Here is a 23,941-nt window from a genome sequence, read left to right as displayed (position 1 = left end):
TTTCTGTCCTGGCCCCAACCTGGTGGAACTCTCTGTTTGAGGAGGCCTGTCAGGATCTTATATCATTTAGGCAGGCCTGTAAGACAGAGATGTTCCGCCAGGCTTATGGTGGAGGCTAATTTTAGTCCATCATTGCCGAGCCTTCCACTGGTCTCCCTCTAGGAGGGGTTATGGAGAGTCCACTGCTGGCTGCCCCGAAAAGGGGTACAGTATTCTATCTGTCCGCTACTACCTCCCCTTTTTGTATGCTGACGGGCAGGAGTGCAGGACTGCCCCATCTTGGAATGGTTTTATTGACTGTTGTTTTTATGCTGTGATTATTGTTTTTATGTTGTATTTTAATCAATGTTGAACCTTGCCCTGAGCCTGCTTGCGGGGAGGGCGGATTAAAAATATAATAAATAAATAAATGCCATATGCTGACGCCAGCCCTGCAGAGTAGGAAAAATGACATTTGATGAATAACATAACTGAACAGTTTCCATCAACTATGCTTGCCAATGTTGTCAAAAAGGAACCTGCACAAATTGGGGAAGAAGAACTACTGGCGCCTGAGTCACAGGATCAGTCTAGACTCTGTCACATTTGGCCTGGAATAGTAATGCTGCCCAACTGATCGTGTAGGGTCAGGTGAGGGTCCTGAGGCATCCGCTACACCCTTCATGTGACTGCTGCCTTCTTCCTTGTGAAGAGAGGGTCTGGATTCAAGAGGCATGCTCACATCTGATAAACAAATTGTATGTTGGCCCCAGAAACCTAATTAGTTAGTGGAGTCTATTGTTTAGCAGAGGACGCATGATTATAGGTGGTTGTGAGCTGGTTCTGTTGGCTGGTGTGTGTGCAGGAAAGAAAATAACAAAGCATATACTTGCTTATACTTAGAAAGGAAATGAGAGTTCTTTATTGCAGGAACTCCATATTCTGATAGGAAAGGAGGAGAGACAGATCCTAACTCCCTATCTAGTTTAAGGATGGGTGTGGATGCTAGGACAAGTCCTGCACCCACGTTTCCAAGATGGAGGGAGGAGAAGGAGAGAGGTGTTGCCTGGAGCAAAACCAGGAAGAGAAGAAGTGAGAGGGAAGAAGAGGAGGAAATCCTGAGAATAGCAATCTACATATCAAAAGGACAGTCAGAGCAGTTAACAGAGTGCCCTGATCTCTCTATCTTTCTAACTCCAAAGAGTTTGTCCCCCTCTGAAACCTGAGGAAAGTGACAGCGCTGAATCCTCCTCTTCCAACAACTGCTTCCCTGCTTCTTTGCACAAAGGTAGCCGCTGTGCTCACTTTTGGACCTCTGTCCTCACAAGAAAGAAGTATCAAACACTGTCACTTCATTGCAGATCTGACCACCCGCAGCCGGCTTCCTCAAGCTTAGCCTGCGGTAGCCATGACAGGTCACTCCTGCACCACGTGTAACAACCCAAGCCCCAGTGGAGTTGAAAATGCTGCAGCGGCCATGATTTGGGCCTGTTTGGCAATGGTTACAACAGGCATAGTTCCCGAGGAGTGAGCCATGTTACTCTGTAGTTGCAAAATATAAAGAGTCCAGTAGCACCTTTAAGACTAACCAACTTATTTGCAGCATAAGCTTTCAAGAACCACTGCTCTCTTCTTCAGATGCATCATACGTCTGACAAAGAGAGCTGTGGTTCTCGAAAGCTTATGCTGCAAATGAGTTGGTTAGTCTTAAAGGTGCTACTGGACTTTTTACTAACGGGCATAGTGTCACCTCTTGTCCCTAGGTGGTGCAGGGCGAGACGATGGGGGTTAGGGTCAGCTTGCTGCTGGCATCCCATGACTCTCCGTGGCAGCAGCCCACTGGGAACTTTACTAGGAAGTTAAACAAAATGAGGACAGGACTGTACGTTCAGACCTTACTTTGGAGCGCTGTCAAAATTTGATTCCACAAAAACCTTGCAAGGTAGGTTAGTCTGAGAAAAAGCAACTGGAGACCGGGCGAGCTGCCCAGCTGCATTATCTCCTCAGTCACTCAGTCCTAGAGATGGGCACGATCCGCATTACAATAGAAAAAACCCCATGATAATGGCGATCGCGCGATCGTGACCCAGTGGATCATGATCGTCCACGGCCAACAATCCAGCAATCAGGAGAGGCCTGGATCATTGCATTCGGGCTCGGATCAGGGATCCAAACACTCAGGTGCCAGCAATCTATTCCCCTGGCAACAGAGCCAAGGGGAAGCCTGAGCTCCGCTTGCCCTCCTTCCGTCGCCCTGGAAACCCGAATGGAAATCCAGCTTTCCTTGATCAGCAGGGCTTCCTTCCAACCACGGAGCAGCAAAGCAGTCACAAGTTGGGAGAAGACACCCAGGGGAGGGAGGGGGAGGGGGGTGTTCTGTAGCCATGGTCACTCCAATCTCATCCCTGCAAACCCTGATAGGCAGCTCTGACGGCCAAACACAGACCTCCTGTGTTACTCAATGGGACCTGAGGGGAGGCGGCTTGTCGCCACCTCCCCATGCCCGCTAGGCCCGGCCACCACCGCTACCACCCACCTTCCCACATAGCTGGGAATACCAGCGTGCCCCGCTTTGGCAGCCACAATCCACGATCCATGATCCACAGCTTGGAAATGGGAGATGATCGGTGTGGATCGTTAATGCGGGATCGTCGTCGGCACCAATCCACGATCAGCTGGATCGTTAATTTTGGGGGGATTGTGCCCATCTCTACTCAGTCCTTCTACACATTATGAAGTACCTAGGGATGCTACAAGTGAACCTCATTGCTCATGTCCCCCCTCCACCTTTCCATGCACTCAATTGCACAGTCACACATGTGTTTCATATTAGTTCCTCCTCAACTGCTAAAAGTATCCCAGTTTCCCCCTCCTCCATTCATTGAAATGCAGATCTTGACACTTTCTCACACCTTAAAGAAATGCAAATTGGCAAGTCAAAGGAGCCTACAGTACTTGTTCTCGCAGCGAAAACAGAACTGAATTGGCGCTGTGCCCTCTGGACACACGTGCAGATGCAGTCACACAAAGGGAGCTCCCATGAAAGCGGCATGCATGTGTGCCAAGCAAAAACAGCCTGCACGTGAATTGAGGACTACACATACAATCCTGCACTTCAGCATCCCTAGTAACGTGTAGAGAGACTCCTTGGCTCTCCAGTGCTCTGACCACTACACCACGCTTCCTCTGCCATGATAATCTTGCAACAGAAGCGCTTCCTCAAGGAAATACTTCTGGATTTCCCTGCAACAACGGTGTGCGTGTCAATTCCCATTTATCTTCATTCGGAAAGCTGTAATTCTCTCACCACTCTATCATGTTGTCACTGCTCCTCTTTTTCCACTTTGCTGGCCAGCACAAGAGCTTGTGACAAACTCACTGTATGTCTGGAACTATTGTTTATCCCATCCAGGCTTATATATTGATTATTTCCTTTTTGTCTCAAAATAGCTCCCTGCTTTGCCCCTCCCTGGGGGAGGAAGAACTCCTTTGACCATGGAAAAGGTCACAGCTAGAACAACACAACAGGGAGGCTAGAGAGAGTAAAGTTAGGGTCATTCGACACAATCCCCTCTTTATACCCGCTACTCTTAGCCAGGGAAGTCAGGAAATGAGGAGCAGAGTTCAAGCTCTGAATATGCGGCAGGAAGGATAACAGGCCCGAAGGAGAATCTGGGGCTTCGGAAGCATCCTTTTCACCTGCTTGTTTCGTTTTTCTTCTAGCCTTGAACTGTTGCTCAAGGTAGAAATATCTATGCACTTTGTACCAGTTAGCACTTTCAAAACTGAGCCTGGTGACAGACACTGGATTGGGGAAAACAGAAAGTCTCTTGCCCTCTTTTAAGGACCCCTCCTGCTGCCTCGGTCTTGCTTGCTGAAAAGCTGCATCCACGTGGTAAAGATACTCTGTTTTCTTGTCATTTGCACTGGCAACAGAAGATCCACGTGGGCATTTGGGGCTCTCTTTCCTCTGCCAGACACCACTGTCCCTGCAGTGGTGCCCCACTGGACCACAAGAGGGCTTTTCAAGGGCTTTTTTTTAAAAAAATCAGCAACTACCAGCACAAATGTTAGAACAATCTGTTGCCAGAATTAACTAGTTCCTCTACATTTCCCCTTATATCTCCACAATGAAAACAGAGATGTGCTTTTTAAGAAAAGGAAAGCTGAGAATTCAGAGGAGATCATTTATCTCCCTCACCCCCACCTGGATAGCCCAGGTGAGCCTGATCTCATCAGATCCACAGAACCTTGGTTAGTAATTGAATGGGAGACATCCAACAAAGACAGGGTTGCAGAGGCAGGCAGTGGCAAACCACCTCTGTTAGTCTCTTGCCATGAAAACCCCTCCAGGGATCGCCATAAGTCAGCTTTGACTTGAGGGCACCACACACACAGTAGATCTTGGCACCAGAGATAGCCTGCATAGTGTCAGACTGGGATCTGGGAGACCAGGGTTCGAATCCCCACTCTACCATGGTATGTTGCTGGGCGATCCTGGGCCTGTCACACACTCAGCCTAGCTGACCATAACACCTAAAAGGTCTCAGGTGTTGGAAAAGACCTTTCTCTGACCAAGAGCTACTGCCAATCAGGGTAGATATTATTTGCTTTGTCAAGGCAGGTTGGTACGGAAGGCATTGGGCTACCTCTGTTAATTGTGCTGTTGTGTTTCCTACATGAGGGAGCAGAAAAGCAGAATGAAGGGGCCCAGAGAGAAGCCTTGACTTGGACCCTGTGGTGGCTCTCAAAGATCTTGTTTCTTGTTCCATCTCCATTGACTCCCTCAGCCCTACTGCCCTGCCATTTTGATTTGTTCTCAAGTGGTCACAAGCCACTGTGGAGGTAGGAAAGAAGCCCTGAGCATGTCCAGAGCGCTTTTATTTCACCACTGGAGGCAGACCAACTGCAGCCACTCATTGGAGGAAAGTTACTCAAAGCAGGAAAGATCCTTAGCTGTTTTTCCGTTAAACACTCTGAAATAAAAGCAAAGGACAGCAGGGGGAAGAGCTCAGAACCCACCTAGGAGAAGAAAAAGATCTTTCCTCTTGGGACATTTCTGCCCCTCTTTCTCCTACATTCCCATTTGGCTCCTGAAAAAGCAGGATTACCTACAAGATAAAAAGACTGTGTTACCTTAAATCACACTTTTGTTGAGCATTTACTTGCGGCTGTTATTTATTAATTGTTATTTATGCACTTGACATGCTTATATGCTTGACTGCGTTATCTTGAGATTGCATGGTGGAATATTCCACGTACTTTTGTAAGAGTTTTCAGAATATTTATGAATATTTATTAGAGCACTAAGTCCCTTTATATATCTGATTGTTAGCATATATAAAGTTTGGTTTTGAATTCTTGCTAGTGGGTTTCCATCAACCCTCTTTTCCTCCAGTTGTGGGTTGCCTCTGTCTTTTTTTGTTTCGTCAACTTCCAGGCTGGGCCTAGAATTACGGTTTCAACTCAACAAGGGAATCTACCCAGATAGTAGACCACAACAACCAAACAATTCCGGGAATATAATTAATTTTTATATTTTTATACAATACCAAAGTGCAAAGTGCAAAATGTGTTACATGATAATACAATAAATACAATAAAATTCTGATGTCTCTGTCTCTACATGCAATAAATACAAGTACAAAATTTAATCCTGGTAATTAATTCTTGAAAATCAATATCCATAGGCTATATAGATGGAAATTATGGCAGCATACAAAATTCCAAGTATAGAGGGTACCAATGTAAAGGTAGGGAAGCAGGTGAGGGAGAGCTCCAGTCCAAACTAGCTCTCCCTCACCTGCTTCCCTACCTTTACATTGGTACCCTCTATACTTGGAATTTTGTATGCTGCCATAATTTCCATCTATATAGCCTATGGATATTGATTTTCAAGAATTAATTACCAGGATTAAATTTTGTACTTGTATTTATTGCATGTAGAGACAGAGACATCAGAATTTTATTGTATTTATTGTATTTATTGTATTATCATGTAACACATTTTGCACTTTGCACTTTGGTATTGTATAAAAATTAATTATATTCCCGGAATTGTTTGGTTGTTGTTTGGGCCTAGAATTACAGCTGGTCTTCAGGCCCTGTTGAGAAAATGGCTGATTGTAGGGTGGACTGTATGGCATTCTGCCCTGCAGAGGTCCTTCCCTCAGTTAGATTGATTTAAATTTATTTCCATTACAGACTGATGGTACACACATCCAGAAATATTGAAAATTGGGTTGCCAGCCTCCAGGTGGTAGCTGGAGATCTCCCAGAATTACAACTCATCTCCAGGCCACAGAGATCAGTTCCCCTGGAGAAAACGACTGCTTGGGGGCGGGGGGTGAACTTTATGGAATTATACCAGACTGAGGTCCTTTCCCTTCCCAAACGCTCCTTTCTCCAGGATTCACCCTCCAAATCTCCAGGAATTTCCCAACTTGGAGCTGGCAACCTTAATTGGAAACTTAATACCATATTAAAACTAGAGATGGGCACGAACCAAAATACGAACCAAAATTAAGCACAAAGCAGGCCGGTTTGTGGTTTGCGAACCATGGTTCGTCAGATCCCATTTCTGACGAACCGCCATGAACTTTAGGCTGGTTCGTTTGTTTTGTTTTTTGGTTCGTCACAGCAGACAGCCTGGTGCCAATCAACCAGTTTCCTAGGCAACAGGGGATGGACTTCCTGCAGACTTTTTGCTGACCCGGAAGTGAACTTCTGCTAGCCCGAAAGTGACCTTCTGCTAGCCCAGAAGTTATGGTTTTCTTACCCGGATGTGCCGTATTCACGAACCAAACAAACCAGTTTGCAAACCGGGGCAGGTTCGTGAAAGTTCATGGTTCGTGAAATTTGACGAACCACGAACCACATGGTTCAGTTTTTTTCCAGTTCTTGTCCATCTCTAATTAAAACGCCAATGAAGAGTTTGGGGTGAGTTCAGTTACCATGTGAAGAGATTCATGGCCTGCTATAATAATTTATCACACCACACAACATATGAGGTAAAAATGGTTTTGTGTGTTTTTTCTAAAAAGAAGTTTTTTACACTACAAATATGTTAATTCATATTCTAACAAATTAAAATTTCCCCTCTTTTTTCTATTTATATTACCAGGTAATACCCTCAGGGCAGAATGGATACATATTGGTTTCTGGATGTGTGGGTTTGTTTGTTTTTATAAAAGTGTGTATTATTGATCACTGAGGAAGGCCCCAGGACTGAAATGTATATGATATTGTGTTGGTCATGTGATATTTTTATCGACTATATTTGGAAAATGTTATAACTTATCCAAAGTTTGCTCTGGTTTCTTATGGAGCCTGACATTCAGGCCCTATGTTTTTAATTTTATTACTGTGTACATTGTATAATAAATGTTTATTTTGAATGTATTTTAATAGTTATAGCTTGATCCTTATAGTATCTACCCTCAAATCTCCAGGAATTTCCAAACCCAGAGCTGGCAACCCTAGTTGGGGTCTTGCTTCCATGAACTTTCCTCTGGTATAACAGTTTTGGGTACTGATGTGAAAAAAGCCAGAAGATGGCTTAAACTGGAGTCCCCCACCTCCTCAAATTTATCTATTTACATTATTTATAGTCTGCCTTTCTCACTGAGACTTAAGGCGGATTACACCGCATGAATTAGTACAGTCAGTTTCAAGGATATTTCAATACACAGTGTAATAGGGTCTATAAATGCAAATTTCCAAAGATTTAAACCAGCAGAAATCCAATACAGAGTGGAAGAAATGCTGAAACAGAGATTAGTAGTTCTAAGACTGAGACGATAACATAGAACTATCCAGAAACATAGAATTATAGAATTGGAAGGTACCTCTATGGTCATCTAGTCTGACCCCTTGCAAAATGCAGGAAATTCACAACTACCTCCTCGACACACCCTCAGTGACCCCTACTCCATGCCCAGAAGATGGCAAAAAACCTCCAGGATCCCTAGCCAAACTAGCCTGGAGAAAATTGCTTCCTGACCCCAAAGTGGAGATCGGCATTACCCTGGGCATGTAAGAAGGGGCCAGGAGAAGTAAGCTCTGATGTAGCCCTTCCTGCCCTCGCTCTCATGATCTGCCCAGGTTCACAGAATCAGCATTGCCATCAGATGGCCATCTAGCCTCTGCTTAGAAACCTCCAAAGAAGGAGAGCCCACCACCGCCTGAGAATCATACCCAAAACAACAGAGAGCATGCAGTAGCGCAATATAGTAAAGTCTGTGGTCCCAGTTCCTCTACCGACGAATCCCTCTGAGATCACTTGAAGATTCAGAAAGCTCTGGGACAAAGATTCCCTGCTGAAAATCTGCCTTTGCTAAACATTTGCATGCTCTTCAACACTACAACCAGGGCTTTTTTTCAGCTGGAACGTGGGGGAACAGAGTTCCGGCACCTGTTGAAAATGGTCACATGGCCGGTGGCCCTGCCCCCTGATCTCTAGACAGAGGAAGATCTCTGTCAGGCACTTCACGGAGGGCAATCTAAACTCCCCTCTGTCTGGAGATCAGGGGGCGGGGCCACCGGCCATGTGACTATTTTTGCCAAGGGTGATTTAAACTTTAAAAAACTCCCCCCTTGTTCCAGCTGACCCCAAGTGATGTTGTTGTGTGGTCCTGGGAGTGTGCGTGCACTTTGCATGCACACATGTGGTACCAGGGGCACCACCTCCCGCCAGGAGTTACCCCCTGTGCTGGCAACCCATTGAGTTCCACCACCTCTTTTCCCAGAAAAAAAGCCCTGACTACAACTTTTGTTTCTTCCCACTCTGACGCCTTGACTGTACAAATCTTTCCTTGGTTCCTTGGCCCCTGTAGGAGACAGCCTACACATATGGAAAGAAATAATCCCCACATGTAGAAAACTAGCATGTCTAGAAGACGTCTCAGGGCTAGGATCTTTCTCCTTGACATCTGTGTTTCTCAAAGCAGGGAGTTATATATGCATGAGATAGTCTTCAGCCTTTCATTCCCCCCTCCTGCAAAGCCCAGGAACGGTTTTGACATGTGATGTCGTGCTTATATAACTGAGGCATGAGTTCAGGCTTTGAACTCCATTGCCCTGCACTGGGAGATGTCATTGCTGGGTTGAAAATTAGCCAAGAATGTGAAACAGGTTAGCCATCAGGCCACCGTTTCTGAAAGTGCTGACTGATGCAAGGAAACCTTGCGTGTTTTATGGTGTGTCTGTAAACAGATTGACAATGACTCGACAACATTTCAAAGGTTACATCTAAAGTCGTTAAAGCAAATGAGGGCCAAATTCTTTCAGGTGTAAACACAGTTAAAGTCTCTCTCACGCAAGCCCAATAATATTAATTAGCAAGGCAGCCAGAAAGCTGTACTATGCTTTAAGATTACTTTCATGCTTATTTTAAACATTTTTTTTCTTTTGCAAACTTAGCTGCCTGGATTGCTTTATCAAGGAGGAGAACTGAAAGGTGGGGGAAAGAAAGAGGAAAACTTTAAACCTCTCCTTCCTATACTGTTTTGTTGCTGGAGAAAGCTATCCTAAAGCTGGTGGGCAGCAGGGCTTGTGCCAGAGGTTTTGGCGCCTGCGGCGGTGTGTGCGCACCCTGCGTGCGCGCCACGGACTGCGTGATGATGTCATCGCAGACGTCATCACGCGCCGCAGCAGGGCTGGGCGGCACGCAGAGGACCGCCGAGCACAGAAGCTGCGAGCTGCTGCTGGAGCGGTGCGCAGAGGCTGCCCCGTGCGCCGCCCCAGCAGCAGCTCATGGCTTCTGCACTCTGCTGGGGCAGAGAAGCGTGCAGCGGAGCTGGCGTGGCTGGCTGCAGCTGCTGGCGTGGCTGGCTGCAGCCGGCCCTGTGCTTCCACCGCCACGCGCCCCAGCTGGGCACAGAAGCTGCGAGCCGCTGCTGGGGCGGTGCGTGGAGGCGGCGCCTGGCTGGGGTATGTGGCGGCGGCGGCAGCAAGGGGATGGCTGGCTGGCTGCAGCAATAGCTGCAGCCCAGTCATGCCAGCTTCGCTGCACGCGCCTCCACCCCCAACACCCCCTCCAGCGCCCCTCCAGTGCCCGCGCACCCAAGGCCACCGCCTACCTGGCCTCCATGGGTGCGCCGGCCCTGGTGGGCAGTGCGGGGATAAGGGTTGTCTAGAAATTCTTAGTGGTGTAAAAGCAGCAAGGAAAAGACTCGTTCAAGCAAGAAACAACAGGAAAGAGTTAAATGTTTTGCATGTCCGTCTGTCTTTGTCCCTCCATGCCGGTCTTCTCCTTGAGGATACAATCTCAGAGTTTGTATCTGCAAAAGAAAAACAAAAGTTGTTTAAAATAAACATGAAAGGAACTTTAATTGACAGTTGAGCCAAGGGAAAGATCTTTCTTTGCCCAACTCATAATTAACCTCGTGGGTTTCACTGTTGCAAGATGTGATGAGGGCCATTGGCTTAAGTGGCATGGAAGGGGGACGAGACAAATCCACGGAGGCTTTGTCCGTCAACAGCTGATGGCCACAATAGCTTAACTGAACCTCCATGAACGAAAGCAGTATATCCCTGAATCCTGGGGAAGAGCTGTTGCTTTGAGCCTTTTTTGTGGGCTTCCTGGGCTCAATCTAGTTGGCTGTGGTCACTCAGTCTGCAGTTCTGCTTATTTTCTAAGCCTGGACAAAGAAAGGAATTTGCAAAAGGAGAAGTCGGGTGATAAGTTCTTCATTTTAAATTTTTCTTTATGTAAACTATAAACTACACACCATAACATAATAAACAATAAACATAGAGAATAAGAAAAAAAACGCAATTCTAAACATGACACACTAACAATACATATATCTATATAATTAAAAGGGAAAAGAGAAAAAAAAACCTAAATTACACTACAAGTTGAGTTCCGATTTTCTCTGCAACAAGTATATATCATTTCTAGACTCTCACTTATTCTAGGTTAGTCACAAAACTCTTTTTTCTATTGTTCCTGTTTCTTAATCCATAAATGCAGATGTCATCAAATCCTTGATATCCATTTCATGCAAAAAGTCTATTAACGGTTTCCATTCAGTCAAGAAGTTAACTAATGTCCCTTCTCTAATCAGTGAAATAAGTTTTTGCCTTTGTGCAAACTCTAAAACTTTTATCAACCATTCCTCCGCTGTAGGCAATGTTGTAGTTTTCCACTTTTGTGCATAAAGTACTCGTGCCGCTGTAATAAAGTATAAAAAACGTGTTCTAAAGCTTTTTTCCAACTGGCTGTCCGTTATTCCCAACAGAAAAGTCTCTGGCTTTAGCTGAAGTTTAATCTTCAAAATCTTCTAATTTATCTTCTGATAAGGCCTACATTTTGACACCAAAGTTTTCCAGCCTGGGAACTCTGCAAGGGTATATCACAACAGCAGCAGCAGCAGCAACAACAACAACAACAACAACAACAACAACAACAACTAACTCTTAGATTCTTGGATAAAATCTGAGTTGGTGAAAGAACAAAAATTCCAGCCCAAACATCTGCCACACTGTGAAAAATAGAAATAATGATGTATTCTTTGGAACAAAGAGCTGCATGCTCAATGTGGGTACTTTGGCTGTGTAATGCCCACCCTCCACAAAAGTTTGCCTGGCACCTGGTCTCTTAAGATTTAAGAAAACATATTCGTTTAGATGTAACCTCTGAAATGTTCTGCTGTAGGGATGGTGCTTGTGACTTGCTCTTGCTGATATTGTTTTACTGCGGAAGCCATTTTTTTTCTTGTGCATTTTTCCTTAGCTTGCCAGGTTTGCTTTGTGTGTGTTTCTGTTTTTTATGTGTTTCTGCTTTTTATGTTTCTGCTTTTTATGTATGTCTGCTTTTTTATCTCTGCTGTTTCTACTCATATTGTTGGGGGCCATAGCTACATGGTAAAGCAGCTACTCGGCATGTGGAAGGTCCCGGGCATCTCCAACTGAAAGGATCGGGAAGTAAATGATATTGAAAGATCCAGGACTGTGGAGAGCAGCTATCAGTCAAAAGAGACAGTGTAAGCAGTCAGACCCCTCGTCTCATGGATGGGCAGTTGATAGACATAAAATCATAAACACCCTTCCTCCTATAGCATAAACCCAGGGTACTGCCTGGCCAAACAAAATGGATGTCAATCGGATAAGAGCCTGGAAAAACATTTTAGGAGAGTCAAAATGGCTGGCTGACTAAACACTGCCTCCCACGCCCCAGAGAGATGCATAAAATAGGACAATGGGTCTCCCAAGAAACACTTGACTAATCTCATCAAAGCCCGGCCTCACTTCCCCTCATCCATTTACCCTAACTAAGCACCACGTAAAGCTATTCACCAAACCTGATGTCATGTCTGAGCCCCATCAGTGCCAATTTTAATTATCCTTTTGTGCTGAACCAATGTATCCTGCTGTAACTCGATGTCATTTTACCAATGCCGTAACTATTTCTTTCACAGGTGTTTATCTAATGAATTGCAGCAGCTTCCAGTGCTTCTGACCTTGTATGCTATTCCCTCTCAGACTTTGCTATGTCTTTCTTCCTAGTGACTCAACTTGATATTGCAAATACGTGAAACGTTCTCACACAAGAAAAGCGCCAAAATCTTGTTTATGATTGGGAGGGGGGGAAAGAGCAGACTTGAATTTTAAAAGAGAAGTCTCTCTCACATGATGTCATTCCTGTCAACTTTTACTCTTGCTGCTTAGATGCTTACCTTGCTTCTGAGTAGTGCTATGGACATATATATGGAAATGATCTGATTTCTGAATGAAAGCCATTTTGACCAAGAACTAGTGTCTTGCTGCAACGGTCCAGGGATTTGTCTGCCATATCCTGTCATCCATAGCCTGACACCTGGTAGCTTTTCCCATCCGGTACTCACAGGGTCATCAAGCACCATTGACACCTATAGTCCACCTCAGGGCTCAGTTCCCCAATGAGGTCACATGTCAGGTGGCCCCGCCCACCTGACTCTCGGCCATTTTGGGCCCGTTTCAGCCTGGATCAGGGCCAAAATGGCCCGGAGAGGGCCTCTGACAGATGGTGAATCACTTTCCCACTCAGCAGCAGCCCGATCCTGACCATTTTGGGCCCCTTTTCGGCCATTTTCAGCCTCTTTTTTGCCATTTTGGGCCCAATTTTGGCCCTGAATTGCCAGGATTGGGTCCAAAACAGCCAGGATAGGTGATGTCAGGGGTATGTGGCATATGCTAATAAGTTGTGCTAATGAGTTATGCTAATGAGTTCCTCCAGCTTTTTCTACGAAATGACCCCTGGTCCACCTCAAGTAGACCTTTTAAGCCTCTCCCTACTCAGTCATTATCCACCTTCAGAAAACCCGAAGTCATTGTTTTGGGGGCGACGACATTAGCTTGCCCCAGGGTGTGTTTCGCCCTATATCTGGAGTCCCTAGCCACCAGAGAGTGTGTGTGTATTTGGATCCAAACATGCATCCCCCAAATCTGTTTGGGCTTCTTCTTCCTCTCCGTGAAACGCTGGTCATTCTGTAGCTGCCTCCGTGGACCTCTGTCCTCAAGACTGGTAACTATTGTCTTCCCTGAAACGGCTTTCTCCCCCTTTCCTCCCTGATTTTCTCTTAGTTAGCCTTGTATGTGTGCTGAGCCTGATTTTTGTACGCTTGTCCTTTTATTTCTGTTTTAATAAAAAATCTTTCTGGTTGAATATCTGCCTGATTTATTTTGTGAGTTCTCTTAAGGGAGTAATTCCCGTAAACATGGATAGAGAATCTTAGTTCCCCTCTCTCACCCTGTCTCCTTTAAACTAATTTCCTCCACTAATTAGGAGACTGCCTATTTGGGTAACAACGGTACAGATTTTAATGGGCCAAAGGTCTGTCTGATTCCGTATAAAGCAGCTCCGTACGCCCATATCCGTTTTCAGATTACTAATCACTTCTGAGCATCCCTTCTCAGTTTCACTTTATGGAGACTTCTTTATAAAATGAATAATGTGGCGTTATTTCCCCTGTAAAGAAATTATCATGTATTTTAGAAGTGTTCCCAAGAATATAATTGAATCAATGCAAGACCATCTGGTTGCGATCCTCCAATGAGATGCAAATGATGGTAAAATCTGCATTACTAAACATGTATGGGTACTAAGGATGTGACCAGATTCCATGAACACACTGCTTTGAATCTAAAATCCCAGTTTCTGACATTTCTTCTCCTTGCGCGGGATGAAACAGCAGTCATCTTTTTTCCTCACTATAATCCCAAAATCTGATAGCATTATTATAATTATTAACTTTGGGTCTTTTTTTTTACATCAATTGCATGTGAATGTCATATCATTTTATGAAAAGATATCAAAGGATTCCGAATGCTAGTGACAAAAATGGGTGAACCTAAAAAGCGTAAAGACACTGTGCTCAAAGACAAAAAGAAATAAGAAAGGACATCTTCATATCTCACTCATGCTTATGGATATCTTCCATAACCTGTGTATTAATCATTAGAAATACTCTATTCCTTGTACTAGCTGTAAACGGGAAGGACAATGAGCTGAGAAAGGGCAAAGCAAATTAAAATTGTGCTTATCTGACCTTTACACAGAATTGGAGCTCTCCGTATCTGGGCCTTATTTGACCGAGAATCGTGATTGGGTCTTTCCAGTGTTTGGAAATGTTGTGGTGTATAAGGAATGCACTTCCATGACCTGCTAGTAACTGATTAATTGGGCAGTTTAACAGTCTGATTGTATCTGGCCAAACAGTACAGGGACAGAGGCTGGGAGTCTGGTGCGTTCATGCAATTGTCACATTGTACTGTGTTGTAGATGCAGCACCACCCAGTCCAAGACGGAACCGCTCCTTTGACCATTCCAGGCAAGCACTGGACACAAAGTGCGCAGTCTGATGGGGGATAAAGAAGCTTCCAGTTAAAAAGAAAACGCTGGTTCTCCTAACCTTTAATGCTATACAAGCTTGAATTTTCAGAGCTAAGTGTGCACACAAGCAAGATTTCCAGAGGTCTTGATGGCACAGCATCTGTTCCCAGTTTAACACTTTATCCATCCCAAGTGCCAGCAGAAGGAGAATAAATTATGCAAGAGGAACAAATCTATGTGCTTAATTAACCCAAGCTGCATAATGCTTTTCTTCTCAGTGCAGAATTTGGATGATTTAGGGCTTGTTAGATCTCAGAAGCTAAGCAGGACCCGGCACCTGCCTGCCCTGTCGTCTGTCAGTGCACACATGCTCCTGGGCCCATGCAATGACATAACTTCCGGGAAGTGATGTCATCACATGGGCCACGGCCGTCCCTGGGAGTGCTCCTGCACTTTGCCCAGGGGGGAGGGGGGCAAATCAGGTCCAATTCAGCCCAAATTGGGCCAGATAGGGCCCAAATCAAGCTGGATTAAGCCCGATTCGACCTGGAATGGACCACTGTGGGGCGCAGGAGTGTTCCTGCACTCCGCAATGGCCTGATCTGGCCTGATTGGGCCCAATTCGGGCTCAATCCGGGCCAATTAGGGCCCAGATCTGGCCTGTGGGAGCACGCTGCACCACCTGGGAGCGCGCCCCTGGGAGATCCATGCCTCCCATGTCAGCCAGGTAAGTGGGGGCAGGGGGTGGAGGGTGGGAGCAGGGGATCCTCCATTCTCAGCAGGGGACTGGCAACCCTGGGGGAAGGCCTTGGTCTCTATGCCATGCTGCAGGCTTTCCAGAGGGACCGGTTGGCCGCTGTGTGAGACAGGAAGCTGGTCTGGACGGACCCCTGGCCCAATCCGATAGAGCTCTTCTATGTTCTTACTGGCACTGAAGCTCAATTTGGAATTAATTATTTGCATTCAACCCACTGTAAGCTGGGACCAACAAAATGACCTTGGCCTGACCTGCGCCATCTCTGGGTAGAGTTCGATAGACTTCATTCTACATCTGCAGATGGATGGTGTCGTGTTCCTTTATGCTGCTGGCCCCCTTTCTTGTTCCATTCCTATCCAAAGTGCCTGCGATTACGAAAGTGCTGCAGCGGGAAAGGAAAGCTACCCACGGTGGGGAGAAGATCTGCTCCTCGTTTTCTGCACTTCTTCCTGTGGCTTTTATTGTCTGAGTCAGCATCTTAGTTCCAGCTGCAAGCTTTTATTATTCCAAGAATTATTGTCATTTGGCTAAGGGAGGCTGCCGCTCGAGGGCTAAAAGGGAAAGAGGGCTGGTCTCCAGAAGAGACTGAAAAACTCAATCTAAACCAGATCGCCAGGGACGGCAGCTTTGCCTTTTCAGCTTTAAGGCCATAAATGGGGAAAGGTCCTTGAGGACATAAGAGAGAGAGAAGCAGAGACTTGGGGGTTGATTTCATTTACAGTTTTTTCCGTTCTGTAAAATCAGAAGACAACATGGTAGAGCAAATATCTTTGAAACCTAATTCATCTGCATTTTAATCCTGTCGTCTCCCCCTCTTTCTTTATGTCTTTACAACAGCCCTATGAGGTAGGATAGGCTAAGAGAAAGCAACTGGCCGAGAGATGTTAACCTCCAGGCTGGAGTTCTCCTGGACTATAGAGATCAGTTCCCCTAGAGCCAAGCTACACGTGACGCCTGACACAGGTTGGACACTTGTCAGCTTCCCTCAAGTTTTGATGGGAAATGTAGGCATCCTGGTCTTGCAGCTGTAAAGGAGAGCCAAGCTGTAAAACCAGGATGCCTACATTTCCCATCAGAACTTGAGGGAAGCTGACAAGTGTCCAATCCATGTAAGGCGTCACTTGTAGCTTGGCTCTTAGAGAAAATGACACCTTCGGAGGTTGGACACTATGGCATCACACCCCTGCTGAAACCCCTCTCCACTCCAAACTTTGTCTCCCCCGGGCTCTGCCCCAGGAATTTCCCAGCCATTTCTCAACTCAGAACTGGAAATCTTAAATTGGCTCTCAATCACTCACAATACAATCCTATGGAGAATTACTCCAGTCTAAACCCATTGACTTCAATGGGCTTCGACTAGAGTAACTCTCCATAGGATCCAGCGGAGTTAGCCGTGTTAATCTGTAGTTGCAAAACAGTAAAGAGTCCAGTAGCACCTTTAAAACTAACCAACTATATTGTAGCATAAGCTTTCGAGAACCACTTTGTCAGAAGAGAGCTGTGGTTCTCGAAAGCTGACAATGCATCTGCCGAAGAGAGCTGTGGTTTCCGCTACCTGGGGACAAACATTTTCATCCTCTGCTCCTGACCATCTAACAGGGATCAGGCTAAAGGGGGGGGGGGTTTGAATAGCCTTTGGTCCACTTGCATTAAGCCAAGTAAAATAATGACTCTTTCAAGTTAAAAGAGGGTAAAGAGTGCCTGTCTTTTCTCTCTCTCTCTCTCTCTCTTTCTTTCTTTCTCTCTTTCTTTCTTTCTTTCTTTCTTTTTCTTTCTTTCTTTATTTATTTATTTATTTATTTATGTATTTATTTATTTATTTATTTATTTATTTATTTATTTATTTATTTATAGTCCACCTTTCTCACTGAGACTCAAGGCGGATCACACAGCGTGAGATTAGTACAGTCAATTTCAAGAACATTTCCATAAATAATGCCATAGGGTAAATAGATACAAGTTCACAAAGAAGTAGCATTAGCAGGAATCCAGAACAGAGCTGCAGAAATGCTAAAACAGAACATAAGCAATTCAAGGGCTGACGTTAGACCACATGAAGCACAGGTAGCGCATAGGAGCACATATTTAAAGCAACAGATAGAACGTAAGGCAACACAGAGGTGAAGTCTATGGTCCTTCACTCGTTAGTGCAGCACCTGAGAGCCCTTCCGTACAATACAAAAGCCTTTTTGAATAATTCGGTTTTGCATCGTTTACGGAAAGCCAGGAGAGTGGGGGCTCTCCTGACCTCCTCAGGCAGGCCGTTCCACAGGGTAGGGGCCACCACAGACTTTCTTACTACAATCAACGTGATTTCACCCTGATGGGTAAAAGCAGCCTCCAGATGCTGTAGCACAGTGGTTAAGTGGTTCTGCTGAGAATCAGGACTCTGCTGGTTCAAATCCCACTACCACCATGAGCTCAGTGGGTGGCCTTGGGTAAGCCCTTCCTCTCAGTCCCAGCTTCCCAACAGTATTGTGGGGATAATAATAACACTAACTTGTTCACCATTGTTGTTGAGGCACTAATCTGTCTAGAAGAGTGGTATATAAGTGTTGTTGTTGTTGTTGTTGTCAGAGACAGTATATTTCTCACTAGCAGAGGCAAGCAAGAAACTACAAGGAATACCTATTGTCTTCAAGTCCTGCTTATGAGCTTCCAGGACATCTCCTCGGCAGGATGATAAATCTTTGGTTTGATTCCTCTGGGGCCATTTCTGTGTTTTCCAATAAAAGCAAAGAGATGGAAACCTGTTTCTTTAAGACGCTGGTTGCAATTAAGCTCGTGAGAGCTGAAAAGGATCAAGAATTTTGCTGGCAGGGTAAGAATTCTGTGGGGAGTTCTTTGTAGGCATAAGAAAAAACAAATCTGTTGGCTTTTTATCTTGAAAACTGTCTCCTTTTTCCTCCTCATCCCTTTGTGACGATATTCAGTCCTCCAGCCCTTCTTCGGAACAGGGAAAAGGGGGGAGCAATTCAGAAAGCTTCTCTGGCAAATGTTTTCTGCAGAGCTGACTTCCCTTGAGCGCCAGTGTGATGTAATGGTTAGGAGCAGAGATGGGCACAAACCAGAACACAAACCAAAGTTGTCACGAATCGGGCCGTTTTGGTTTGGTTTGCGAACCAGCAGTTCGTCGGAGCATTTCTGACAAACCACGATGAACTGCTATGATTTTTAGGCCAGTTCATTTGGTTCGGCTTTTGGTTGGTCACTGCAGACAGCCTGGCACCCATCAATCAGTTTCCTAGGCAATGAGGGAGGGAGGGCTTTCTGCAGATCTTCTGCTGCTCCGAAAGTGACATTTTTACGAACCAAACGAACCAGTTCGCGAACTGGGCAATTTCATGCTGGTTCGTGATTCGTGATTCATCAAATGCGATGAACCCCAAACCACAACAAACTGCCATTTTCCCGGTTCATGCCCATCTCTAGTTAGGAGACTTGAGTTTCAAGGCACCGCTGACTCATGGATCTCAATGGAGGGCTTTGGGCTAGTCTCTTTCACCTACATCACAGGGCTGTTGTAAGGATAAAATGCAGGAAGGGACATCCATATGGAGGGGGGATTGCAAATGTGATATAGCTAAACAACAATATTAGAAGGAAAATGTTTCTGAAGCAGCTAATAGTTTTTTTAAAAAAAAGAACGTTTCTACTATTAAAATTTTCATGAATTACTTCTGATGCCATCCATGCGGTATATTCAACCCCAAAACGGAAACATGAAGCTATTACATGCAGCTTTATTTCAATGCAAGAGCCAGTATGTTGTAGCATTTAGGGTTTCAAACTAGGATCCAGGCTTAAACTTTCACTCTTCTATGAAACTTGCTGTCTCTTGGACTTAAGGTTGCCAGATAGCATCGTAAAAAAAATAATAACCCCAACTTACCGAAAGTGACATCATCTGCCACGCCCAGCACCTGGGTGGCTCCACACGGCAAGGGGTAGATCAGCAGAGCAAGGCCAGCCTAGGCCATGGTGGCACCTCCATCTCTTGCCCAGCTGGCCTCGCTGAGGGACAGAGCGCCAGGGCGAAGCTGTCTGGGCAGACCAGGTGTTCGGTACTTCAATCTCATTCCGTAAGAATACAGGACTGTCCGGGTGAATACCAGTCACTTGGCCACCCTACTTGCCCTTGCCTGTATCACAAGGTTGTTGTGAGGATAAAATAGAGGAGGGAAGAACCATGTATGCTGCCTTGAGCTCTTTGAAGGAAAGGTGGGATAAAAATTGGATAATAAATCATTGTTGAGTGGTTTGGGGCCGGCAACTGCTGCTTCCACATACATTGGATAATCTACTCTCAATGCACTTTAGCACTCATTTGCAAATTATGATCATAATGCATTGAAAATCTATTATCCAATAATGTAAATTATGCAAACAGAGAATACAGCAGTGTATGAAAGAAGCCTCCAGAGACTCCCGTGCATCCACACACACCCTGATGTACAGAATTTGGCCACTCCTGATTTACATGCCCAGATAAGTTCATCTGACAATCAAGCTGCTAACTCTGTGATAGCAAGGCAGGTGTTTAGCTTCCTCGACGCACAGTTCAAGCAGTGGTTAAGCAAATATTGACGAAGGCAGTTTAGAACTGTTTGCTCTGAAGCATGACAAAGCAAATTTGTACTTTCTGCGTGTGTTGCACTACACCAATGCATGCAGATTTTGAGCTGAGGAATGTCCAGAGAGGAGGGGTACCAGGCTGAGCGTGGCATCCGGTGGTGACGTGGCGGGGGGGGGGGGGCAATGTCATGTAGTTAATACATCACATCAGAGTAACACCATAGAGTTTCTGGCTATTCCTAGAGCTACTGACCAGCACTTCCGGAAGTGACGTACTGAGACATGCAAGGCCACCTTTTAAAAAAATCTCCCCTGCCACCACTCTAGTTGCTGGGAGGCTAGGGGAGCTCGGGGGGGGGGTCCTCATCCTGACCTGGGAAATTGTAAGGATACCAGTGAGGTGGAAGGCAACTACTTAACCCTCTATTCAAACACAGTAACTCTGCTCAAAATCATCCTTCCTCTAACTAATTTTCTTCCCTATAGATTTACATGTGATAGGGACTTCCATGCAGAGGGAATTGGATCAAGGAGACAACTTAGAATGCAAAAAGGACTAGCAGGGAAAGGGTTAAGCTGACCCTCCCCTGAGCACTCCTTGCTCAAAACTGCAGTCTCTGAAGGTCACTTTACAATCCTACTATCTAAAAGGCTAACTGTGTTCCTGACAACTCACTTCCTATCCAGGTGTGCCTCCAGAGGGCACTGCCGTAGAGGGAAGCCCAGATGAGGCAGCCCGTCCCTCCAGAGAATGCACTACGGTGGTAAACCCAGGCCAGGATCAGCAAGGGAGCAGGTGGCAGTGCCCACCCTCTGCCTTAACACAATTGGGATGAGCTGCAAAGCAACCTGGAGTTGGCAACACTGCTATATCCTTCCTCTTGCCTGCTCTGCTGCTGTCCCTTTGTTAATGCCACTGTTAGGAATTATTTCCTTCCAGTTAACTTCTTCTCTTCCTGCTTTTTTGTCTAACCACTAGACATGCCAGGTCTCCGGCTACGATGGGAAACTGCCCGCCCCTGGGCTCTGGGCTCCCACTACTGATCAATGGAACAGCGGGAGCAAATTGAAGGGGAACGAGGCATCTCCACGACACCCTTTTTCCACATCTGGATGGACAAGTCCTCCCACCCAGTCTTCAGATTGATGGGGGAAAGGTTCAGGGACAGAAATGATGTCATATGGCACTCAAAAACCTGGGTTTTACCATGGAGTCTTCAATGGCAATGAGAGCATCCCCCAAAAGATATCACATCTGGGTTTGGGGGCAGTTGTGATGTCAAGCTCTGTGTAGTGTCATTTCCACCCCTGACGCACCCCTAAAGCTCCTGGGTATACTGCCCACTGGTCTGGCATCCGTAGCAATGATGTAAAGAAGTGGAGATGTGGCAATGCTCCAGAGATCTGGGAAATTCCTAGATCAGTGGTATGATGCAGTGACTTTACTTCCAGTACATAACTGGAGCGAAAGTGACATTGTGGCGTTGTGTTGTGTGATGTCACAGTGCCTCGCCCTCAAATCTCCTGGGGGTTGCTGGGAGATGCCAGGCCACTTTGGGGCCAGGAAGCAATTTTCCCCAGGCCAGCTTGGCTAGGGATCCTGACGGTGTTTTGCCATCTTCTGGGCGTGTAGTAAGGGTCACTGGGTTTGTGGAGGAAGGTAGCTATGCATTTCCTGTAATGTGCAAGGGGGTTGGACTAGATGATCCTAGAGGTCCTTTCCAACCCGATGATTCTATGATTCTAACTCAACTAACCACATGGCAGGAGTCTGGGGAGGCAGGGCGGGGTGAGTGCTGTCAGCAGGGGTCATTTCGTAGAAAAAGAGCTGGAGGAACTCATTAGCACAACTCATTAACATAACTCATTAGCATATGCCACGCCTCTTGCCATCACCAGAAGTGTGTCATTAGTATAACTGATTTGCATATGCCACACCCCCTGACATAACCTATTCTTGCTGTTTTGGATCCAATCCTGGCCATTCAGGGCTGAAATTGGGCCCCAAATGGCAAAAAGGGGCTGAAAATGGCTGAAAAGGGGCCCAAAATAGTCAGGATCGGGCCGCTGATGAGCAGGAGAGTAATCCACCACCCGTCTGAGGCCCGATCCAGGCCATTTCGGCCCCAATCCAGGCCGAAAGGGGCCCAAAAAGGCCAAGAGTCAGGTGGGCGGGGCCACCTGACATGTGATCTCTTTGGGGAACTGCCGGAACTGTGTTCCTGTGCGTTCCCCCTCGAAATGAGCCCTGGCTGTCAGCAATGGAGTGACATCACCTCCAAACAAATCCTAAAAATGACGTCACCCGTCTCTAGGAATTACTGGAAATTCTATGCTAAAACCAGAGCGTTTCCAGCGACTTCTCAGGAGAACTGGCGTCACTTCCAGGTTTCACACCATTGGCTTGATGGCATTTTTTGTGTTTATCTTTCTCCCACCACCACTTGGAGCAGCAAAGGGAAAAGAAGATTCTGGGAGATCGCCCATCAAAGGGGGGGGGAGACCTAGCAACCCGAATCCCAAAATCTAAACAATGCAACAAAACGAAATGAGCCTTGAAAAACATACCAGGGCCATAATAACAGCACAAAAACAACATTGAATTTCCCAGTTCAAACCCAGAGGTGTCTTGCAAGTGGAAACAGGAAGATTCTGCACAGAGGGCCGTTCTTATCTAACTAGGCAGAAAGATAACCGCTAGTTAATTTTATAAGCACTTTCTGTCATTCAACATGAGTGAAGAATGCAGAATTCAACTGGAATGGAGCAGAAGATCTTGTCGTTTCTTCTCGGGCATATGGATTGCACTTGGCAGCCGGTAGTGTATATGTAACACATATTTTCCTAATGCTTTGGCCAAGCCAAGTGTTCTTACATCATCTTTCTCAGCTCCTCCATCCTTGGCCCTTTCTGCTGTGATGTGTCTCATGGTAGGAAGGCTAGGAAGGGAAGTGGCTGCAAATCCCTCCGGGAATTTTTATTGCCAGATTCCTTTCCTCTTTTCTGCTGAAATTTGCATTGCATATGCCTTATTGCTATTCCAAACCAAACCGCTGACCTGAATAGCTGAAAACGAGCTTGCCTTGAACCTGATAAAGTTTCTGTATGGTCCGTATTTAAAATCTAGGAGGTGGGGTGGGGGACTGAAGTTGCCTAGCCCATGCCTGGCTTCCATGCTTCAGTTGGGCCTTCAGTTGTGCGTGCAACCTTCCCAGATACCAGGGCTTTTTTCAGCTGGAACGCAGTGGAACAGAGTTCAGGCACCTCTTGAAAATGGTCACATAGCTGGCAGCCCTGTCCCCAGATCTCCGGACAGAGATGAGTTTAGATTGCCCTCCGTGGCACGGAGGGCAATCTAAACTCCCCTCTGTCTAGAGATCTGGGGGTGGGGCCACCGGCCATGTGACCATTTTAGCTGAGGGCGATTTAAAATTTAAAAAACTCCCCCCTTGTTCCAGCTGACCCAACGTGATGTCATTGTGGGGTCCTGAGTTCCACCACTGAGTTCCACCACCTCTTTTCCCAGAAAAAAAAATCCTGCCAGATACATTTAGGGGCATCAACTCTGGAATGGGAAATTCATGGAGTTTTGGGAGTGGAGCCCGGAGGGAACAGGAATTGGAGACAGGAGAGGCCATTATGGTTGCCAGCCTCCAGGTGGTGACTGGAGAGCTCCTGGAATTACACCTAATCTCCAGGCCACAGAGATCAGTTCGCCAAGAGGAAAAGGCTGCTCTGGAGGGTGATGTTATGTATTGCTTGAGTAGAATGAAAGCCCCTGAGGCCTGCAAAGCTATTGGTGTTTGGGGTGCTGG

The sequence above is a fragment of the Eublepharis macularius genome, chromosome 3 (assembly GCF_028583425.1).
Source record: "Eublepharis macularius isolate TG4126 chromosome 3, MPM_Emac_v1.0, whole genome shotgun sequence".
Taxonomy (NCBI): Eukaryota; Metazoa; Chordata; class Lepidosauria; order Squamata; family Eublepharidae; genus Eublepharis; species Eublepharis macularius.
Note: the sequence above shows the minus strand (reverse complement) of the source record.